This window comes from Dromiciops gliroides, chromosome 4 (assembly GCF_019393635.1).
Source record: "Dromiciops gliroides isolate mDroGli1 chromosome 4, mDroGli1.pri, whole genome shotgun sequence".
In the NCBI taxonomy this organism is placed as follows: Eukaryota; Metazoa; Chordata; class Mammalia; order Microbiotheria; family Microbiotheriidae; genus Dromiciops; species Dromiciops gliroides.
The window spans coordinates 91,107,638-91,122,519 of record NC_057864.1 but is presented as its reverse complement, the minus strand read 5'-3'; the positions used below and the strand labels follow the sequence as shown (position 1 = coordinate 91,122,519).

Genomic DNA, 14,882 nt, shown 5'->3' with positions numbered 1-14,882 from the left:
GCTATAAAAACCTGTGCATACCATTTATAACCATTGCTAGGTGTATATCCAAAAAACAACAAACAAAAAAACAAAGAAAGGCCTATTTATAGAACAATATTCACAACCAGGTCTCTTTGTGGTGGCTTAGAATTGGAAATCAAAGGAATGCCTATAATTAGAGAAATGGATAAACAACCTGTGGTATATAATGGATGGAATATTATTGTGTTTTAAGAAATGACAAGCAAGGTGTTTTCAGAAAGACCTGGAAAGACTTGAATGAAATGAAGTGAGCGAGACCCGAATGTTATGCAAAATGACAGCAGTATTGCTTGATGAAGAAACTGTGAATGACTTAACTATTGTCCAGTAATACAATGATCCAAGACAATCCCAGAAGACTAAAGATGAAGTACTACCATCCACCTTCAAAGAAAGAACTGTTATTGATTGCACAGAGTGAAGCATGCTATTTTTCAGGTTCTTAATTCTTATATAAAATGATTAACATGGTAATGTTTTATATAATTGCACATGTTTAACCTATTTCTGATTGCTTACTGTCCGTAGGAAGTGGTGAGGGGAGGTAGCATAGGAGGAATAAATTTGCATTTCAAACTTTAATAAAAATTTTTTATGATTTTTTAAATATAACGAATAAAGAGCAAAAAAATAATTCACCAACAAAAAGTGGGTAACTGAGAGAATATAGGGAAAAAAAGAAATAAAATATCTATAACAAGTAAATCAAAGCATACACAAATGGCGTGTTGCAATTATTTCAATACTTCCTTATGATACTTACAGATTCATCATCACTGCCATTTATGGAATGGTGACCCTCTTTAATAAGAGCCCAAATATGATCAGATCATCTCCATCCTGAATTTTAATATGTCAGCATTTTATTAAGTAAGTAATCAATACTATCTCACAATTAATTAATATCACTAGGTTTACAAAACAAAAAACATTTTTACAACTATTCTGAAGGGTGTATATTATAAACAGTATCCTCATTTTATAAATGATTAAAAAAAAAAACTCTCAAAGAATTTGTTATATACTAGTGCCACACAAGTGAATTTTACAATCCATGTCAAAATCATTTTTCTGCCTCCAAACCAATATCCTTTTTCATTGAACCATTCTCATAGCACAATAATTAGTAATCCCTCAAAGTCATATACTACAACTATATTAAGCTGTTTTCCAATTGAGGATATCTCCTCAATTCCAAATCTTTTCAATAACAAATAGGGATGCAATAGATATTTTTGTACAAATAGGTATCTTTCATTTTTTCTTTCATTTCTTTGGGATACAAACCTAATAATTGCAGGGCTGGATGAAAGGGTATGCAAAGTTTTATAGCCTTTAAGTAAAATTCCAAATTTATCTCCAGAATGACTGGACTGGTTCACAACTTCACTAACAGTGCATTAGTGTCCCTTTATTTCCACATTCCCTCCAGCATTATTCATTTTCACTTTCTGTCATGTTAGACAATTTTATGTGTGAAGAGATACCTCAGTTGTTTTATTTTGTGTCTATCTAATCAATTGTTATATACAGCATTTTTTCCCACATGAATATAGATGACTGTTTTTTTTTCCTCTGAAAACTTTCTGGTCTTATCATTTAACTATTTATCAATTGAGGGATGGCTCATATTTTTAAAAATAAATTTGACTCAGTTCCCTGTATATTTGAAAAATGAGAATTTCATCTGAGAAATTTACCATGATTTTTATATTACTTTTTCTTTTATGACACCTGTTAACAAAATACAGTTTCTATGATTGTCTTTTTAAATAAAGAACATTTTTGCTATTGCTTTGTCTGAGATCATCAAGACTACACCTGCATTTGTTTTACTTCAATTAAAGCACAATAGATTTTACTCCAGCACTGTATTTTAACTCTGAATGCCTTTCTGTTTCAAGTTTACCTTGAAAAAACACATTGTTCAATTCTGTTTTCTTCCTTTTTTCTTTCTTTTTTTTTTTGGCAGACAATGGGGGTTAAGTGACTTGCCCAGGGTCACACAGCTAGTAAGTGTCAAGTGTCTGAGGCCAGATTTGAACTCAAGTACTCCTGAATCCAGGGTTGGTGCTTTATCTACTGTGCCACCTAGCTGTCCCTGGATTCTCTTTCTAATCCTTTCTACTATCTAGGTTTATTTTATGGGTGAGCTCAACCCATTCCTATTTGCTGTTAAGAATAATAACTGTATTTTCCACAATACTATTTTATTTTGTTTATCATTCTGTCTCTCTCTCTTTTTTTTAGCCTATATCCCTTCAAAAGTCTGTTTTTCTTCTAACCACTGCCTTCCTGATACACCTGTCCTTTTAAGACTTCCTTCTCTCTCTTCCCCTTCCCTTTCTACTTTCCTTTGGGGTAAGATAGATTTCTAGACACGCCTGAGTATAAAAACTTCCATGTGTGCTTCTTTTTTGTGAAATAATTTCCTCACAAAACTGGAACATTAATGTATTGTTGCTGGAGCTATGACCTGATCCAGTGATTCTGGAGAGCAATTTGGAACTATGCCCAAAGGGCTATGGGACTGTTCATACCCTTTGACCCAGTGGTACCTCTGCTAGGTCTATATCCCAAAGAGATCATAGAAGAGGGAAAAGGACCCACATGTACAAAAATATTTATAGAAGCTCTCTTTGTTGTGGCAAAGAATTGGAAATTAAGAGAATGCCCATCAATTGAGAAATGGCTAAACAAGTTGTGGTCTATGAATGTAATGGAATACTACTGTGCTGTAAGAAACAATAAGCAGGAGGAGTTCAGAGAAACCTGGAAAGACTTACATGAACTGATATTGACTGAGAGGAGCAGAACTAGGAGAACACTGTACACAGTAACAGCAACATTGTGTGATGAACAATGGTGATAGACTTGGCTCTTCTCAGCTGTGCAATGATCTAAAACAATTTCAAGGAACTCATGATAGAAAATGTTCTCAACATCTAGAAAAAAAGAATTATAGATTATGAATGCAGTTTGAACTATACTGTTTCTACTTTTGGGGGGCCATTTTTTCCTACATTTTTTAGCTTTTTTCCTTGTACTCTGATTCTTCTTTCACAATATGACTAATGTCAAATTTTGTTTAATATGATTATACACATATAACCTATATCAGATTGCTTTACATAATGGGGAGGTGGGAAGGAAAGGAGGGTGGAAGAAAAATTTGAAACTAAAAATCCTATGTAAACAAATGTTGAAATCTATCCTTACATGTAACTAGGAAAATAATAAAATACTTTTATTTAAAAAAAGAAGAAATTTCCTCTCTTTACTCTCTCTTCTTCCTTCTCCCAGTGTATCCTTCTCTCTCCTTCATTATTTTGAGATTGCCCTAACAGAATTGACTCACACCCTTGCCTTCAGTCTATACACATTTCTTCTAACTGCCCTAATAATGAAAAAGGTCTTAGGAATTGCATGTATCATCTTCCTAAATAGGAGTATAAACAGTGTATGCAAATCAATTTCCGTATGACTCATCTTACCCTTTTTATTATTCTCTAAAGTCTTCTCTTTGAATGTCAAATTTTCTTTTCAGATCTAGTTTTTCATCAGGAATGCTTAAAAGTCTTCCATTTCATTACAGGTCTATTAACTTTTCTCTGAAATATTATACTTAGTTTTGTTGGGTAGGTTCTTCTTGCTTGTACTTTAGTTCCTTTGCATTTTGAAATATATTCCAAGCCCTCCACTCATTAAATGTGGAAACTGCTAAATCTTGCGTAATCCCTACAGTGGCCTCATAATATCTGAATTGTTTCTTTCAGTCTGCTTACAATATTTTTTCCTTGACCAGGGGGTTCTGGAAACATGCTATAACATTTCTTTGAATTTTTATTTTACAAGCTCTTTTAGGAGGTAAGGAAAGAATACTTTTTATTTCTGTTTTAACTTTTGGATCTAAGCTATCTGGGGCAATTTCCCTTTACATTTTCTTAAAAAATGATGTAAAGGGCATTTTCTATTAAGGCTTCAAGGTAGCCCATTTAATTCTTACATTACTCCTCTTCAATATAATTTCCAGGGCAGTTGTTTTTCTAATCAGTTATTTCACTCTTTTCTATTGTTTTCCTTTTTTGACTTTGTTTCATAGTTTCTTGATGTCTCATGGAGTTATTAGCTTTCTTTCACTTGCCCAAATCCATTTTTTAAAGAATTATTTTCTTCAATAGCTTTTTAACCTTTTTTATTTGTCCAATACTATTTTTAAGAAATTCTTCAGTAATTTTTATCTCTTTTTCCATTTGATCAATTGTTCTTTTTAAAGAATGTCTTTTTTAGTGAATTTTATGTCACTTTTTTCATTAGATCAATTCTATTTTTAATGTGATATTTTCTTTAGTATTTTACAACTTTTTTACTAAGCTATTAATTTTCTTTTCATAATTATCTCACATCACTCTCATTTCTTTATTTACTTTTTCCTCTACCACTCACTTCTTTTTTCAAGTCTTGCAGGAATTTTTCTTTTTTTCTTATCTAATTAGTATTTTTGTATGAAGCTTTGCTTAAAGATGTTTTTCCTTGTCTTGTTTTGAGTTTATGTCTTGATCTTACCTGTTACCATCATAGCTTTTTCTGGTCAAATTATTTTTTATTTGTATTTGTTTATTTTTTTCAGCCTTTTTTTTTTTTGTACTTTGAACTTTATGTTCAAGTCAGATATTGTTCAGCTGCAAGTGGAGAAACACTATCCCAAGCTTCAGGGTCTTTCATGATGCTGTTTTCAGAGCTATTTCTGAGATTCTGTGACTTTTTGGTCCTTCTAAGGTGCTGTAATTCAGGGAGAGGTGTTATCATTCATTCCAGTCCTATAGCCACAAGTGATAGTGTTTCTCTGTGCCCTGGAACTGTACCCAGTCCTCCTGCTCCCTTGTGATGGACGAGAAACACTCTTTTCCACCTCAGAATTGTGATCCAGAACTGAGTATGGGGAATAGAGTTCCCAAGTAGCTTCTGGCCTCTTGTCCTATGTTAGCATAGGGTTACCTGGAATATCTGTTCGGCCAATTGACCAATGCCTTTGTTGTCTCTGAATATAGACCTCCCAAAGTTGTGGTTATTGCTACATGAGACTGATGAGATCTTACAGAATGATTTTGTTTTCCTGAAAATCAGTTTTCTGGGGAATAGTGGAGAAATCCTTCCAAGTGACAAATGAGAAAAAAAATCCTCAACTCTATTGACCACAAATCATATCCTGTTCAAACTATATCCAAAATAATTCACCACTCTCAGGAATGAACTTGAAACATACAAACACATTTACACATAGATACAGACATATAAACACATGATTTTTATTTTAAATTTCACCATCATTTATGAATCTCTTTCTCCTACACTTTTCTTTTCCTTTTAATTTTTATTTAGAATTTTCCCCAATTTACATGTAAAATTTTTCTTAAATTTTTCACATTGATTTTTTAAAACTTTGTGTTCTAAATTTTCTTTCTTTCTCCCTTCCCTACCCTCCCTATGAAATCCAGCAATTCAATATAAGTCATACATGTGTACTTATGCAAAACATCTTCACATTAGTCAAGTTGTGAAATAAAATAGACAAAATAACTTTAGAAAGAGGAACTAACAAATAAATTATACTTCAATCTGTATTCAGATATCTATTCATCAACCTCTGTTGATGGTTTACATTTTTCATACATACTTGTGATAACATCCTACTCATCATTTCTTTCACAGTTATTATTGCTAACTGTATTACCCTCCAACTTATTCCCTCCTCTTGATATGTACTCTATTTTCTATCTTCCTTCACCCTATCCCTCCTCAAAAGTGTTTTGCTTCTTACGCCCCTCCCCCAATCTGCCCTCCCTTCCTTTGCCTCCCCCCCTTATCCCCTTCTCCTCCCACTTTCCCTCAGGGCAAAATATATTACTATCCCCACTAGGGTGTGAATGTTTTCCCCTCTTTGAGCCAATTCTGATGAGAGTAAGGTTCATTCACTCCCCCTTTCCTTCCCCATCTTCCCCTCCATTCCATAAGCTTTTTCTTGTTACTTTTATGTGAGCTACTTTTCCCCAGTCCACCTCTCCCTTTCCATTTCTTCCAGTGCCTTCCGCTTATCCCTTAACTTTATTTTGTAGATGTCATCATTGGTCAGCTAGGTGACACAGTGGACAAAGCACCAGCCTTGGGACCAGGAGATCCTGAGCTCACATACAGCCCTAGACATAAGCCATTCCACCCTTCATGCCCCACAAAAGGCAAGGACAGACAAAAAATAAATGCTTTCCAGATATCATTCCTTCATATTCAATTCACATCTGTCTCCACTGTCTAAGTATATACCTTTCAGCTGCCCTAATACTGAGTATGTTCTTATGACTTAGAAGTATTATCTTCCTATGTAGGAATGTAAATAGTTTAATCTTTTAATAACCCTCATGATTTCTTTTTCCTGTTTACCTTTTTATCCTACTCTAGTGTCTTGTATTTGAAAGTGAAATTTTCTATTCAGTTCAGATCTTTTCATCATGAATGCTTGAAAGTCCTCTTTTTCATTGAAGTCCCATTTTTCCCCTGAAAAATTATACACAGTTTTGCTTGGTAGGTGTTTTTTGGTTGCAGTCCCAGTTCCTTTACCCTCTGGAATATCATAGTCTATGCCCTTCAGTCCTTTAATATAGATGCTGCTAGATCTTGTGTTATTCTTGCTGCTTGCAATATTTTCTCCTTGACCTGGGATATCTGGAATTTGGCCATAATATTCCTGGAAGTTTTCATTTTGGGATCTCTTTCTGGAGGTGACTGGTGTATTATTTCAATTTCTATTTTAACTTCTGCTTCTAGAATATCTGGACTATTTTCCCTGACAAGTTCTTGGAAGTTGATGCCTAAACTTTTATTTTGATGATGGTTTTTAGGTAGGCCAATGATTTTCAAATTATCTCTCCTGGATCTATTTTCCAAATCAGCTGTTTTTCCAATACAATATTTCATATTGCCCCCTATTTTTTATTCATTTGAATTTGCTTTATTGTGTCTTAGTTTCTCATAAAGTCATTGGCTTCCATGTGTTCAATCCTAATTCTTAGGCAATTATTTTCTTTAGAGAGCTTTTGTATCTCCTTTTCCATTTGGCTTTTCAAGCTGTTGACTTTTTTTTCTCATGACTCTCCTGCATTGGTCTCATTTCTCTTTCCATTCTTTTCTCCATCTCTCTTAATCTTACTTCTATCTCTCCTACATTCTCTTCAATGTCTCTTTTGAGTGTTTCCATGGCCTGAGACCAATTCATATTTTTCTTGGAAGCTTTGGATGTTGGAGCTTTGACTTTGTTATTATCTTCTTCTGAGTGTATTCTGCTCTACCTTTTCCACAAAGAAGCTTTCTATGGTCTGCTACCTTCTTTGCCTACTCATCTTGACCTGAAAGCAGATGTCTGATTGAAATTTGATTCTCTATGGTCAGAAACTTGGCTTGCATGTGCCCCTCCCCCACTGGATCTCTGCCACTTGAGTCATCTTACTGTGTCAGAATATGGGCACTCTGCCTTAACTCCAGCAGAGACTATAGCTATTTCATCCCATTCAACCACTGAACCCCCTCACAGGTCCATGAGCCAAGTTTCAGAAGATTCCACTGGCACTGAAGATTCTGATGCTCTGGTGGCACAGTCTGTGACATATCTGAGCTATTCTCTCAGCCCAAACAGGAGGTGATTCCACTGGCAAAATTAAACCATCTTTGGCTAGAAAATAGTCTCATTCTATTCTTTTGTGTGTTCAGTTGGTCTGGCAGTTGTCTTATGGCATTATTTTTGGAGTGTGTGGATGGGTTTGTCAGAAGCTCAAGGGAGTCACCGTCTTCCATATTGGCTCCACCCTCCTTCTCCCTCACTTTTTCAGTGAATAATCTCTTGGAACAAGTAGTTCCAGAGAAAGAAGGAAAGAAAGAAAGAAAGAAAGAAAGAAAGAAAGAAAGAAAGAAAGAAAGAAAGAAAGAAAGAAAGAAAGAAAGAAAGAAAGAAAGAAAGAAAGAAGGAAAGAAAGAAAGAAGGAAAGAAAGAAAGGAGGGAAGGAGGGAAGGAGGGAAGGAAGAAAAGAAAAAGGAAACTAAACAACAAAAATAAACAACTCAGCAAAATTAGCCATAATATCAACAGAGTCTGACAATAGATCTAATTTTTCTCATCCATATTCTTCCACCTAAACAAATAAGGGAGGGAAGTGCATATCCTTATATTGATAAATTAGCTATGAGATTCTAATTCTAATGATATCCTATTGTTTTCTATCTATTCCTCCTACTATTATAGTGGGTTGGAGAGGGAATGGGTTACTATAGTTTTCACTTGGGTAGTCAAACTCAGCTACTTTACTTTCTCCAGGAAGGTAGTTTTGATAAATCCAATGGGAAACCAAAAATATTATTTTCCTTTAAGAAACCTTTGGTACACAACATCTTACACCTTATACTAAAACAGGGTCAAAATGGCTACATGATTTAAACAAAAAAGGTGATGCCATAGGTAAATTAGGAGAGGACGGGGTAGTTTCTCAGATTTATGGAAAGGAGAGCAGTTTATGAGCAAACAAGAGATAGAGTATATTATGAAATGCAAAATGGATGATTTTGATTACATTAAATTAAAAAGGTTTTGTACAAACAAAAACAATGCATCCAAAATTAGAAAGGAGGCAGAAAACTGGGAAACAATTTTTATTGACAGTATTTTGGATAATGGCCTTATTTCTAAAATATATCAGGAACTAAACCAAATTTATAAGAATCCAAGTCATTCCCCAATTGAGAAATTGTCAAAGGATATGAACAGGCAGTTTTCTGATGAAGAAACCAAAGCTATATATTTCCATATGAAAAAATTTTCTAAATCACTATTGATTAGAGAAACGCAAATCAAAACAACTCTGAGGAACCACCTGACACTTATCAGATTGGCTAATATGACAAAAAAGGAAATTAATAAATGTTGGAGAAGTTGTGGAAAATTGGAACACTATTGCATTGTTGGTGGACCTGTGAACTGATCAAACCATTCTGGAGAGCAATTTGTAACTATGCTCAAAGGGCTATAAAGCTCTGCCTACCCTTTGGCCCAGATCACTACTAGGTCTTTTTTTCCCAAAGAGATCATAAAAAAGGAAAAAGAACACATATGTACAAAAACATTTATAGCTGCTCTTTTTGTGGTGGTAAGAAATTGGGAATTAAGGAGATTCCCATCAATTGGGGAATGGCTGAACAAGTTGTGGTATATGAATGTATTGGAATACTATTGTGCTGTAAGAAACAATGAACAGGAAGATTTCAGAGAAACCTGGAAGCGCTTACATGAACTAATGCTGAGTGAGATGAGCAGAACCAGGAGATCATTATACCCAGTATCACCAACATTGTGTGTTGATCAACTATGATATACTTGATTCTTCTCAACAATACAATGGTCCAAGATAGTTCCAAATGACACATGATGGAAAGTGCTTTCCAAATCCAGAAGAAAAAAAAAAAAGAACTATGGAATCTAGATGCAGATTGAACCATAATATTTCTATTTTTTTTCTTTTTTGAGGTTTTTTCTTTTTGCTCTGATTCTTCTTTCACAACATGACTAATGCAGAAATATGTTTAATGTGATTGTATATATATAACCTATATCATATTGCTTGCTGTTTTGGGGAGGGGGAAGGGAGAAAAATTTGAAACTAGAAATCTTATAAAAACAAATGTTGGAAACTATCTCTACATGTAACTGGAAAATAATAAAATACTTTTTATGAAAAAAAGGGCCTTTAGTACAGCAATATTGATTTTAAAAGCTTAAAGAGATTGCAGAAGGGCACATCATCTTGGACAAATGAGATTTAGAATCTTCATGGGTTATAAGCTCTTGGGAAGAATCTTCAGAGGCTCAGGATTAGATGAAGATTTACAGGTTCTGCACATTAGACACAAAGTGTTTTTCATATAGAGTCATAAAATGAAGACTAAAAACTTTTATCTGACCCCCAAATAGTTGAGAAACAATGTGGAGAAAGGAGAAAAAAAAAAGATTCATTCTTTTAGGCAATTCAGCTTCCTCCATCTTCTGCCTCCCCATCATAAACCATAAAGCAAGTCCTCAGATTTGAGGTCTTAATTTGGTCCTAAACGTAGGACCAATTACTTTAATTGACATCATTTTCCTAAGTTCTTACTTGCAGTTACGTGGCATGTTTTATAAGGCAAATGAGGCATGAGATTCTTAATGTCATGATTTTAATACTGTGTTTTGGAGAAAAGATCATTTGAGATGATGAGAACATGATCATCAAAATAAAAAAGATGTAAAATATTGATAGATGAAGTATGAGATTTGTTATTTTCACAATTATCTTTATCTTTCTTACAGGACTTAACAAATGCTTCAGTTGAAAAAGCTTGATAAATTTAGTGTAGAGAAGAGAATGATTCAAAGGGGTTTAAATATATAGAAGCATTAAAGGTTTTCACATGCATTTTACACGTAAATATATTTGACTTTTCCATTTTTGCCCCAGGAATACCAACAAACATTATATGTTGGAAAGAGATTCAGGCTAAAAGGGAAGAAAATTTCTTATAGAAAACCACAGTAGATTTAAGAGTTACTTACTTGGGTACTCTTACTAAAGGACTTCAAGCTATTTCTCATGGCACCATTTGCTGATCATATTGTAGAGAATATTTTGAAAGCCCTTCCTATCCTGAGATTCTGAAAAAAAAAGTGTTCAAATTCCCTCTCTGATGCTTAGTGCTTGTGGAAAGTTAAGGAAGTCAATTCACCTTTTCAGTCCTCAATGTCTTAAGATATAAAATGAGGGAATTGACCTAATGATCTCTAATATTTTATTTCAAAACCCATGAGTCTATGAGGCTATCTTTTGACCACTTAAATATAGTCAGAGCCTATTTCTTAGGAACAGGAATATGGACAAAGACTTAGAACTAAAAACAATTAAGAAAATAAGCAAAGGACTAGAATTTCAGTTCTTTTAAGCACATCTCAGAATTCTACATTTTGCTAAAAGGGAAAATCAATCAAACTCAGTCAAAACACATGATAGTACTCTTGCTTATTCCTAATTTATATTTCTGGGCCTCTGGCAGAAAACTATTATATTTCAACTTTATTATTTTCTATTTGATCCAATTAATTTTATTATATATAAAATATATTGTATTTAGACTCACCTAGAAAGGTAAAATACCATCTGCTTAATGTAAAATTTTAGAATAATGCATTCCCTCTTTTTTGCTAAAATTTATTTCACTCTCTTAGTTTTATAGAGCAAAAACTTATTTTTACAATTAACAGTAATAATTTGTCTTGTTTAACTCTAACCACTGAGGATTAATATTGTAATGAACTTGTATTTTCTCACAAAAATATTCTTGAGGAGGGGCAACAAAAAATTAATGTTGAACACTTATATAGTGGATAATAAAGATATATTGAAAATTATGTTTAGACAAATATATGAATACATGCAATTATATATTTATATATATATAAACACATATAATATACATAGATAATATAACTTTAATTTAATATCATTTATCATGTAAATATCTGATTGCATTAAATTGACAAATTTTGGGCTGGTACTATATTTGGTTTGGATTAAAATAAAAAATATATACTTTTTATTGGTCATAAAAGTGATAGAAAATTTCAAAACTATATTTAATATTAATTACTCAATTAAGAGAGCTATTTATAAAATGTCCAGGTCTTGTTATAGATCCTAAATTTTAGTCCTTTAAAGGTTTTTAGGGGTCATCTAGTACAATTCTTTATTTAACATGTGAGGAAGCTAAAGCCCAGAGATATGAAGTCATTTGATCAAGGTCATATAGTTAATTAAGGACAGAATAAAATTTGAACCTAAGTCTTCTCCTTCCAAATCCATGATTTTTCTAAGTCAAATTACTTCAATCTCATAAAGTCATCCATAAGAGATCTCAAAAGCCAGGATATATTTCTAGTTGAGGGGCAGCCAGGTGGTGAAATGCTTAAAGCACCGGCCCTGGATTCAGGAAGACCTGAGTTCGAATTCGGCCCCAGACATTTGACACTAACTAACTGTGTGACCCTAGGCACACTTAACCCCCATCGCCCCGGAAAAAACAAAAACAAAAACAAATCATTAAATGATTAGGAAAAAAAAAATTCTATTTAAGTGGGCTCATGTCCTATCTCTGACATTACATAGCTATGTACCCTTGAGCAAATCAGTTAACTTTTTAACTCTTCCAAGCTACCCTTTAAAAGACTACAAGTTGTAAATGAGATCCTTATCTGCATTGGTGGAGGCAATTTTCACACTGCTGAAATCACATGTTGAGACCTGAACTCTTCCTCAAACAATAACAAACAATAAAGAAAAACAATTTTTAAAATGACAAATAAATGGATTAGAAAATCACAGCAAAAATATTATCATGATGCATAAGATCTGGACACAAAAAAGTGCAACATTTTAAAGATATTAATGAATTCTGTTTTTAAAAAGAATTTACAGAAAGAATGCTAGATTTAGTCAAAGACCAGAGGATGAGGTTTTAAAACCTTACACTGTCCCTATTGTGCACTCCCATTTAATCTCTTTCAGCTTCAGTTTCCTCATCTGTAAAATAAGTCACTATGCTAGATGCCTCAAAGAGCCCCTTTAAGCCATAAAGCTCTGATTCTAAAATCCTAAACTAAAATAAGATAAACTCTGTTCCTCATTGCTAATTGAAAGATGAACAGCCTTGTGGATATCCAACAATTCAGAGGCTTTTTGTTCAATATTTTCTTTCTATCCTATATCTAATATATTTTTTAAGAATCATATTTTGAGGTAATAAAACTATTGCATATTTACATGTAGCTTTAAATGTATAAAGTGTTTTATATGCATTATCTAAAATTTTATTTTAAGATTTATTTTTTTAAATGAGTCATGTCTGGTTATGTCCCTCTCCTCTTCCCAGATATCATCATCATCATCAAGCATTTATTAAGCACCTACAATATGCCATGCATTGTCCTAAGTGTTGGGGATACAAATTAAAAAAAAAGGTCCCTGCCTTCAAGTAGCACACAGCTGAATAGAGGAAATAACATGCAAATGACTATGCACATACAAGATATGTAGAGATATAGATATATAGATACACATATACGTATATATATATATATATATATATACACTATATATATATATATACACTATATATATATATATATATATAGTGTAAGTGTGAAGTAATCTCAGAGGGAAAGCACCAGCAGTAGGTGCTGAAGTGGGCAATTTGGGAAGATCCTTTTGCACAAAGTAATATATGATCTGAGACTTGAAGGAAGCCAAGGAAGACAGGAGGCAAAGGTGAAGGAAGACAACCTTGAAACATAGAAGGCAGATGAACAGACATTGAGTAGAAGGATAAATTATCTTGTCTGATGAAAAGCAAGAAAGCCAGCGTGAATTGAACACAGAGTATTTGGTGGGGAATAAAGTATAAGACTGAAAAGCAAATAAGAGTCCACGTGAAAGGCTTTAAAAACCAAGCAAAGCATTTAGTGTTTGATCCTTTTAGATTATTAAGGAGTTACTGAAATTTGAGAAGGAATCAACATGGTCAGACCTAAGCCTTAAGAAAATTAGTTAGGGAGAATACTTATAGTCTTATGAAGGCCTTGGAAACTAGGGCTGCAGCTGTGGGAGCATCCTGAGGCCTCGGACAGGGGAAGGGCAAGGTCAAGGTCAGCCTTCTGGAGGGTATCCAGATTTGAATCCCATCCTGAGTGAAATGGAGAACTTTTGTGCCCCTGACTCGAGGGACCTGAGAGGAGGTGTCCCTTCTGAAGTGCCCCATGCTGATAGTTCCTCCTTGTTGTTCCTTCCCTTGCCTTGGATGATGATGTGATGAGTAACACTACAGCACCCAGTGTCCCCAAGGCTGCCAGTGACTCCATGGTGGGCTACGTGCTTGGTCCCTTCTTCATCTTCACCCTAGTGGGGGTGGGGGTGGCTATGATGCTGTACATCCCGAAGAAGAAAAATTATGACCCAGTGGAAGAATTACATGAAGCTACATAGGAGTTGCTGTGTGAGGTGGGGTATCACAAGGTGGTCCATGGTTGGCACAATAGCTACCAACATAAATGGATGCCCCTGCTGGACATGAAGATATAAATGAGTGAAGCAGACCCCCCACCCCACCTTGCCCAGACCCCACTGGAGGAGATACCTTCTCACCTGTTACAAGAGTCCAGAACTGCCCATTTCTGCTATCTCCCACTAAAGAACCTCCTTCTCCAGCCTTGCCTAGCAATAGAACACACAATATTTCCTCCTTACTTGACCTGCTGGCTGGGACAGCTGACCTTTGACATCTAGGCAGAGGCATCCCCAGGGCCTAGCATCCTCATATTTACCTGAAAACTGTGAGATTTAAAATTGGATATAAGATCATTAAACTTCCCCTTTTTAACTTTTTTCCTTTATATATCTCCCAGACCAGTAAGAAAAGAAGCCTCTGAGCTTTAATCAGAGAGAGATTAGCTTTTATTGTTTGGGCAACAAACAGGTGATACTGATTAGGGAAATAGGAAAGTAGAAATACAAATGAATAGTCTTAGATCTAAGCTTAGTCTATATTCTTTTATAAAACTCACTGAATCCCAAAACTGCCTCTCAGGCTGAGAACCAGAGTCAAACGCGTGCCGCACCGAGAACCGAGAGCCGATCACCAGAACGCGCCATCACCGCTAAACTCAAGCCAGAGTTGTGCAAGTCCGAGCCAGAACTTCTACTACTACCCAGTTTTAAGCTGGCATCCCAGCAGTATCACAT

At 34.5% G+C, this 14,882-nt stretch overlaps 1 pseudogene; it reads left to right on the top strand.

Annotated features, from left to right (window-relative positions):
- Nucleotides 1–13,952: 13,952 nt before the first annotated feature.
- LOC122754639 lies at nt 13,953–14,222 on the top strand (annotated as a pseudogene).
- Nucleotides 14,223–14,882: the final 660 nt, after the last annotated feature.